Source organism: Portunus trituberculatus, chromosome 40 (genome assembly GCF_017591435.1).
Source record: "Portunus trituberculatus isolate SZX2019 chromosome 40, ASM1759143v1, whole genome shotgun sequence".
NCBI lineage: Eukaryota > Metazoa > Arthropoda > Malacostraca > Decapoda > Portunidae > Portunus > Portunus trituberculatus.
The window spans coordinates 24,574,472-24,581,971 of NC_059294.1; the positions used below are offsets into that span (position 1 = coordinate 24,574,472).

Genomic DNA, 7,500 nt, shown 5'->3' on the forward strand with positions numbered 1-7,500 from the left:
AGGTAGAAAGGACAAAGTAAATAATGATATGAGACGAGAGGCAATACTAGACATGAAAGTACGTAATGAGATAAAGTAAACAAGAGAAAAGACAAGAAATAAATAAATGATAGGATATTGACAACAAGAAGGCAAAAAAAAAAAAAAAAAAAACTGACTTAGCAAAAGGGAACGTTTAGTAACGAAAAAAAAAAATGAAAAGAGGAAAGAAATAAGACTGAGAAGAAAATGAAAGAGATAAGCAAAGAAAAGGATAGTGAGGAGAAAGCTAAGGTGAAGGAAATGAAGACCAAAGAGAAAACAGGTGTAGGAGAAAGAATAGACGTGAGAAGAACGAAGCAAAGGAGGCAAAAGAGAGATAGAGAGTACAGCGATATGACGATGAAAAAAAAAAAAAGGACAGCAAATGAAAGAATGCGAAGTATCTAAGAAAAAAATTGAAAGAGAATAGAGGAAAAAAAAAAAGAAAAAAAGGGGAGGATACAATGTCAAGGGGAGAGAACAGCGTGGAGAAGCGAAACTGAAGGAAAAAGAAACATCGGATTGGAGAGGAAAGAGAGGAGGAGGAAAAGGAAGGAAAAGGACAATACAAAAAAAAAAAAAGACTAGAAATGGAGGAACTGGATGAAATAAAACGGAATGGATGAGAAAGGAAGATGAAAAAGATGGAAAAGAGACATTGGTAGAAAGGAAATAGGGAAGAGTGGGGGAAATTACACTGTAGGGAGTGAAAAGGAAGAGGAAGAGGAAGAGGGAGAGGAAAAAGTGGAGAAGAAGAAGAAGGAGGCGAATGTTATCTAAGAGGAGGGGAAGAGGAGGGGAAGGCAACAGTACGCTCAGTGAGTTCAGTAAAGCCCAGCACAAAGGAAGCTCTCTTGATGACCTTTCCAGAGAGAGAGAGAGAGAGAGAGAGAGGGATAATGTCATGCTCTCTTCCCTACTTTACTAATAAGAATATCAACATCATATTATAAAGGAGGAAAAATGTAGAAAATAAAGATAAAAACAAGCAAAATAGTAATACAATGGAATCCTCCACACAATAGTCACATGTGTCCCAAGCGAACTTCAAATAAACAGTTCGACAATTACCGCACATTTGCATATCATTTTTTCTTCTTTTTATGTGGTCCGTGTGTGTGTGTGTGTGTGTGTGTGTGTGTGTGTGTGTGTGTGTGTGTGTGTGTGTGTGTGTGTGTGTGTGTGTGCAATAGTGGACAGAAACACGCGCCGCCACGTCTGAATGCAATTATGTGCGGGACGACACTGCATTCACGGAAAGTCTGCGGAAAGTTAAAATTTTCGTGAATTTAAATGAGGCAAGTTACAACGCTTTATGAAGGAGAGAGAGAGAGAGAGAGAGAGAGAGAGAGAGAGAGAGAGAGAGAGAGAGAGAGAGAGAGAGAGAGAGAGAGAGAGAGAGAGACTCGTATCTCTAATTACACAACCAATAGATCATTTTCAGATGGACACGAACACTCAATTTCCCGATAAATGTGACGAACGAATATTTTTTTCAGTCTTTTCTACAATCATCATCATCGCCACCACCACCACCACAACCACCACCACTCCCATCACCACCACCACTCCCATCACCTCCTCCAACTCTTCTTTTTTCAATTTAACCTAAAGTAACATTTAACATTTTCCAAAGTAAACTAAAAATCTTGGAAATGCCAATCTACGGACAGAAATTCTTGTACGGCAATAAGAAGCTGAGCGATTGGGAGAGCTGGTGGCCCGCACTATGGATGAGTTTGCCCTGTGAGGAGAAGGATGCAGAGAATGACACATCTCCTTGGAAGAGGAGGAAGAGAAGGATGCAGATAATGAAGAGAAGGATACAGAGAATGAGGATGAAGAAAACGATAAAAAGATTGAAGAATATGAAAAGAAGGATGCAGAGAATGAAGAAAGGAAAGAGAAAGGAGTAGAGAATGAAAAAGACGAGCGAGGAGACAATATGGAACACGAGTGCCTAGGGAGGTGACAAAATACAACATGAGCGACCAGCTAGGCGACAAAAAGCAACACGAGCGAGATATTTACACATCGTGGATTACGTTTTCTTATTACTTTCTTAAATATAACTCTCAGTAACTAATTTACTCACGTATTGTTATTCCTCATCGTCATCATCGTCTGCCTCATCATTATCGTCGTGAGCATCATCACCACCACAACCTTCATTCCTCTCCTTCTCACTCCAATATAAGCTAACCTAACCTTAATCTAACTTACCGTAACATAGCTTTCACCTAACCTAACCTAACAAAACATAACCTAAATCTACCAAACCAAACATAACTTTAACCAATCTCAATTTAACCTAACCAGCCAAAGTGAACCTAATCAAACTGAATCAACATACCTTAGCCAAACGGAACCTAACCTTACCTAACCAAACCAAACCAAATTCCTTTAATACCTCCTCCACTACTACCACCAACTCCTCCAACTCCTCTTCTTTTTCCTCACTAGGGCTCTCAGGTTTTCTGGCTCCCGTACTAGAGTCAGCGGCACCAGTACTCGCTCGGAGGCACGTGGAATTAGGGGCAAAGAAGCGTAAAGATGCTGGCTGGCTGGCTGGCTGGCTGGAGAGGGGGATCATAAATAGGGAAAAAGTATGGACCAAGTCTGGAAAAAAGGGAGCTGTGTGGACGTTACAGGAGCTCCCCCAAGGCCACGACCTGAGATAGGGATGGAGATGGAGATGAAGGGAGATGGAGATGAAGATAGTGAGAGAGAGAGAGAGAGAGAGAGAGAGAGAGAGAGAGAGAGAGAGAGAGAGAGAGACTGGGACTAATTTGAGAGAGAGTGAGACTTTTTTGTTTTCTCTCTCTCTCTCTCTCTCTCTCTCTCTCTCTCTCTCTCTCTCTCTCTCTCTCTCTCTCTCTCTCTCTTTCTCATTTTCTCTATTTCTTTTCTCTCTTCCCTTCCTCGCTTTCTCATTTTCTCTTCTTTTTTTTTTCTCTTTCTTTCAATCTCTCCTTCCCCTTCTATCGTTGTTTATTTAGTTACATTTTCTTATGCACCTGTTTTTTCCTTCTTCCTCTCCTTGCTTTTCTCTTCTTTCCTTCTCATTTTTCTTCTACTTTTCTTTGTTCTTCTTCTTGCCATTGATTTCGTCTTTTTCCTCTTCCTCTTAATCATTAGAGCCATTACTACTATTACCACCACCACCACCACTACTACTACTACTACTACTACTACTACTACTACTACTACTACTACTACTACTGCTACTACTACTACTACTACTACTACTACTACTACTACTACTACTGCTGCTGTTACTGCTACTACAACGACAATTAATTTCACAAACTTCTATTAATGGAGATAAAATTACGTGTGTGTGTGTGTGTGTGTGTGTGTGTGTGTGTGTGTGTGTGTGTGTGTGTGTGTGTGTGTGTGTGTGTGTGTGTGTGTGTGTGTGTGGAACAAAGTGATGCAGATTGACGATGACTCTACTGTATTTTGTCGCGAAATTAAATTCACGGTTGTATTTCCTAGACAATTAGTGTGTGTGTGTGTGTGTGTGTGTGTGTGTGTGTGTGTGTGTGTGTGTGAGGTCTCTATATGCTCACATTTAGGGATAAGCTTCATCAAATTAAATACTTTGAAGCCAACGTACGATGCGAAAGACAGGATGAAAAAAAAAAAAATGAAAATGAAATTGAAATGACTTTTTTTTTCCTTTCGCGATCCTTTTTTTTTTTTTCCTATCATATTACTTTTTTCCTTGCACAATTTTTCCTTCCCTCGTGGTTCCTCCTTTTCAATAACTTTTTTATGACTTTTTACTATTGCTTCTAACCTTAAACTATTTTTTTTATTTTAGTTTAGATTTTTTCCCCACAAGATTTTTCATTCCCCGCTGTTTTTTTTTTTTCTGAATGATTTTTTCCCCTCCAAGATAACTATTTTTTCCCTCTCCATGATGGCTTTTTTTTCTGCATGGATTTCTTTTTCTTTCTCCCTCGCATCACTTTTCCCTCATGACTTTGGTTCTTCTGATTGCTTCTTAACGAGCTATCAGTCATTAGTTGGCAGGAAGTTTGAAATGGGTCGAAGGGGCGAAATTCCTGAGGTTCCCCGTGTGTGTGTGTGTGTGTGTGTGTGTGTGTGTGTGTGTGTGTGTGTGTGTGTGTGTGTGTGTGTGTGTGTGTGTGTGTGTGTGTGATACGTAAAAAAAAAAAAAGGGAAAAAAGCAAGGTAAATTTTTTGAATCGTTGAGAAAAAACGTGGCTTTTTTTTTCTCTCTCTCGAGGAATTTTCGATACTATCATAACCTGAGAGGAATCTTTACTTTGCTTCACGTTTCCTCCTCTCTTTCGTTCTTGCATTTTTCTTTTTTCATTCTATTTTTTTCTTTTCCCTCATCCTCTTCTTTCCTTCCTGCACTTTTCTCCTCTATGCGTACCTTCCTCCTCCCTCTCCCTCTCCTTCTCCCCGCCTCCTCCTCCTCACTGCCACAAACTCTCATGCTAATATGTGTGAGTGGTCGTCTCTTGAGTGTACCACATCTACAGTATATACTCACTCTCTCTCTCTCTCTCTCTCTCTCTCTCTCTCTCTCTCTCTCTCTCTCTCTCTCTCTCTCTCTCTCTCTCTCTCTCTCTCTCACACATAGGATTGTTTTATTCTACATTTCATCCTATTTTTTCTATTTTATGTATCTCTTTGTCCCTTTTCTAGTGAGTCTGGCTGCGAAATACATATACCCCACATAAAAAATGAATCACACACACACACACACACACACACACACACACACACACACACACACACACACACACACACACACACACACACACACACACACACACACACACAATACCTAATTAGCCACATAAACGTGCATATTATCATTATGGGGGTTTATTAGCTCTTTTTTTTCCTGAGCCCAAATGGAATTGTTATCGTGATCTAATTAACATGATTATAGGTAACGTATTTTCATTAAGGTTTTGTTTTTTTGTGTAGCAGGAAGATAATAACGTCACAGATCCAGCCGGTGTCATGGCGGTGGTGCCTCGGCCTGAACGATGAAAACAAGTTAATCCTTAAAATCCAAGCGGCCTCTTGGTACTCATTAAAAAGTCTGTTGGGAGTCAGAATTCTGTGAAACTTAGGACTTTACAACCGATAATTTTACAGGGCACATTACATAAGGCACTGATTTCAGGAGCGCGGGCGTAAAGTTTAGTCAGATACAAAAAAGAGTAAATGAATATGTATGTTACTGGATTTCGAGAGTTCGTGTTATGAAGGGTGTTGGATATGCTTACTTCCTCATGTCTCACACTTATAAGAGCCTTTCTGTTTTGCGGAGTCATCTACACTGCACGTTCAGCTTATTTATTTGCCCCTCTCAGCATTACGATTACAGACGCTTACCTTTTCATACCTTAATATGTAAAATCGATCGCAAAAATATTACATGTCGGTAAACTTAACACACTACTTCGTATTAGATATTAGGAAAGCGATCTCTAAATGCAAAAATGAAGCATCAAAACATCTCACAACCTTTGACCTTTGACCTACAAAGGTACTGGCAAATAAATAGGCCTTTATTTTTCATTTTTTGCTGCCCTTTGCCAGTTTCCCCTCTTACACATACACAAACAAAATTAAGCACACACCCAGGAGTACTTTTATGTTTAGCTTCGTATAAGACCAGCAATCTGAGCGGGTTCCTCCACATTATACCCCTAACCAGTCCTCATACGATATAGAACGACAAACAAAACTCCTGGAACAAACCAAACAACCTCTCGGTAATAGGCACAGCCACACACTAAGGAGGGAGCCGCACCCATCACCAAAATTTCGCGGTTTTCAAGAGGCAGAGCTAAGTGGACCTGCTCGTCACCTCCGCGTCAGGACCATCATCGGCGCGGCAGGGGGAAGTGAAGGGCGGCGTCTGATAACACAGTAGGGAATCTGAGGGCACCACCGCACATAATCCTTCCCTGGCCACTCCTAGACCTCCAAACCCACACACACTCACACTCACACGAGGATTCCAACCCACGCCCACCAGCCTGACCACTGCTGAGGCGAGTACTTAACCAGTGAGCCGCGGAATTGCCACCACCAGAGGGCGTGGATCGGCTATTCCCTGCTGCTCTCAGCGTTTTATGAGTGGGGCGGCAGTATGTACGAGAGAGAGAGAGAGAGAGAGAGAGAGAGAGAGAGAGAGAGAGAGAGAGAGAGAGAGAGAGAGAGAGAGAGAGAACTTTTAAGAGCTCTACTACGAGGAAGCGACGAATAAGGAAATAAAGAGATAACGAGAGATAAATAAAAGGAAGAAAAGAAAATCGGAAGAAGAAAAAGACAGTATGAGAAACAGAAAGAAAAGCGAGAAAGGAGAGCAAAGGAGGAATAACATAGCCGGGAAACATGAAAAAGTGAAGGAAAAGAAGTAAGCGTTCTCGTACAAACTGCCAGCTAAAAAAAGAGGAGGAGGCGGCGGCGGCGGCGGCGGTTGAGGGGAACTGGTATTTTGTGTCACGTCGGTGGTGCAAAGCCATTCCTTTGTGTCCGCGATGGTGGTGGTGGTGGTGGTGGTGGTGGTGGTCAGTAATGAAGTGTGGTGCTGGTGGTAGAGGAGGAGGAGGAGGAGGAGGAGGAGGAGGAGGAAGAGGACAAAGGAAGGCCAAAATAGCAGCAGAAATATTGGATCATATGTTACTTTTTGATCAAGAGGAAGATGTTGTTTACGAAGAGGAGGAAGAAAAGGGGCAAAAAGGATGATTAAAAGAACAACAACAGATCTGGTGTTCCCAACGAGGCTGCTTGTGATCCTACATTGGTATACAGTAAGAGACAGGATAGCAGAAGCCGAAGGAGGAAGAAGAGGAAGAAGACACTGAAGAAGAGAAAAAAATGACAATAACAAAACAGAAGAATAAGACACCATTATAAACACATTCTCCTCTTCTTCTCTCCTCTATTTACTATTCTTCCCGACGTAACTTCTCCCCTTTATCATTGCCCACTTTCCCACATCCACCCATCCCTTTCTACTTTCCTCTCTAGCTCCTTCGTTCTCTTCATCTTTCCTTCTCTCCCAAACGCCACCCACAGGAACTTTTTCTCCCTTCTCGACGAACCAATTATTAAGTTAAGAAACTCATTATCAACTCAATACGATGAGCCCAGTTAGCAGCAGGGGGCGGGCTTCTCTGTGCTCAGCGTGGAGGGGCGGCACTGAGCTGGATGTGAGCCTAACTAGTTTGGGTCAAGGTGGTCTCGGTCTGAGCTCCTTCACGCTGGCCAGATCATGAGAAGCGGGTGCAGTGTTCCTAAATATTTCGGTGTGGTCTAGAGTGATTCTTTCATTATTTTATTGATAGTTTTGATTTTGTATCGGTAATGGAAAAAATAAATACACAGCCCAAGAGTAACGAAATAACATCTACGTCGTTTTGCAGTGGAATCGTACAGAGAAAATGAAAAAAGTTATAATGATACGACGATAATGAA

General features: G+C 41.5%; 1 protein-coding gene across 1 annotated transcript in view; it reads right to left on the reverse strand.

The window, feature by feature from the left end:
* Positions 1 to 7,500, reverse strand: part of LOC123516064 (Ig-like and fibronectin type-III domain-containing protein 1) — a 402,917-nt gene that overhangs the window by 98,330 nt on the left and 297,087 nt on the right.